The following is a 1,980-nucleotide window of genomic DNA, read 5'->3' on the forward strand; positions in this document are numbered from 1 at the left end:
ATCAGTGCAGCCCATCAGTGCCGCCTCTTTAGCGCCTATCAGTGCTTCCTCTTTAGTGCCCATCATTGCAGCCCATCAGTGCCGCCTCTTTAGTGCCCATCATTGCAGCCCATCAGTGCCGCTTCTTTAGTGCTCATCGGTGCAGCCCATCAGTGCTGCCTTATCAGTGCCCATCAATGCCGCCTCTTTAGCACCCATCAGTGCCGCCTCTTTAGTGCCCATCATTGCAGCCCATCAGTGCTGCCTTTTTAATGCCCATCAGTCCCACCTCTTAAGTGCCCATCAGTGAAGGAGAAAAATTGTCTGTTTCCAAGATTTTTTTTAAAAAACTTTGAAAGTTAGTTATTTTTTTTCTACCTTTTTGGTCTATTTTTTTATTTAGCAAAAAATAAAAAAAACAGTGGCGCTTAAATGCCACCAAAAGAAAGCTCTATTTGTGTGAAAATAAATTATACAAATCTCATATGGGTGCAGTGCTGCATGACCGCGCATCTGTCATTCAAAGTGTGAGAGTGCTGAAAACTGGCCTGGGCAGAAAGGGGGGTAAAAGTGCCCGGTAGGCAAGTGGTTAAAAAGCATTGCTTTTTAACCATAAAAACAAGCTGCCAGTGTGCCTGCTTTTCCTGCATGAGCTGAATCTCCGGCTTCTCACCACCTCGCGGTACAGCTCGCTACCTTCCGTGTCTCCTCTGGATCAGCGTGCTTTCCACACTTGCGGTCCTATCTGCCGTTATACTCTGACATGTTTCGTCAGTGCGGACGAGCCAAAGAGTCAGTGCACTGCCCCCTCTTCCTTCAACTTGTCATATTTTTTGCTGCTGTGTATTTTTTTTTTCCTGTTGCTGTGCGGGTCATAGGATTGTCGTTTTTATCTACATAATGCTTGTCCAGCAAACTTTCAAATTAATGAAAATTAAACCCAAAACCACAAATATAATATATTGCAGCTTACCAGTCATTAGATGTGGTGGCTGCATTAGTTTTCTTTTTTTTTTTTTTTTTTTTTAGGCTTTCTACCCCTCTGTTTTCACCTGGTGATCTGGCCAGTAACACACCTCCTGTGTTAGAGCGCCCCCACTCTGGCTAAAGGAGAACAGGAGGCACCCTTGGAGAGCAGCTTCTTCAGTCTGGGGGGGGGAGTGTTAAATGTTCTACTAGAGTTAAATACACTAACAAGTTGAAGCTGACCTCCAACTAATACTTTTATAAGCAAGTAAGTAAATAAAAGTTGATCATTGTAAGTACCCTTGTCAGTGGTAAATGGTCTGTCTCAACCCCCTGTTACATCTGCAGGATCACATGTTAATGTTTGAAAAACAACAGACTTACTGGCTGGATCATTGGGTGAAAAAAAAAAAAAGAAAGTAAGCCTAAAGAAGAAAACTAATGTAGCCATCCCATCTAATAATTGGTAAGCTGCAATATAATTAATGTTTGCTTTAGGGTTTATCACCACTTAAAAAAAACATAAGCAAGAAACTATATAATGTGTAGCTTACCCTAACCAGCCCTTATTAACTCTTTCCTCCCCCCATATCCTTAATTGTTTGTTTATTAATTGCAGGTACATATATAGTGCCGTTATTTGCACAGCACTATAATTGTGTGTGTATGTGTATATATATATAACTAAAAGTATTGGGACGCCTGCCTTTACACGCACATGAACTTTACTGGCATCCCGGTCTTAGTCCGTAGGGTTCAATATTGAGTTGGCCCACCCTTTGCAGCTATAACAGCTTCAACTCTTCTGGGAAGGCCGTCCACAAGGTTTAGGAGTGTGTCTATGGGAATGTTTGACCATTCTTCCAGAAGCCCATTTGTGAGGTCAGGCACTGATGTTGGATGAGAAGGCCTGGCTCGCAGTCTCAGCTCTAATTCATCCCAAAGGTGTTCTTTTGGGTGAGGTCAGGACTCTGTGCAGGCCAGTCTTGTTCCTCCACCCCAAACTCACTCATCCATGTCTTTATGGACCTTGCT

Source organism: Aquarana catesbeiana, linkage group LG13 (genome assembly GCF_042186555.1).
Source record: "Aquarana catesbeiana isolate 2022-GZ linkage group LG13, ASM4218655v1, whole genome shotgun sequence".
In the NCBI taxonomy this organism is placed as follows: domain Eukaryota; kingdom Metazoa; phylum Chordata; class Amphibia; order Anura; family Ranidae; genus Aquarana; species Aquarana catesbeiana.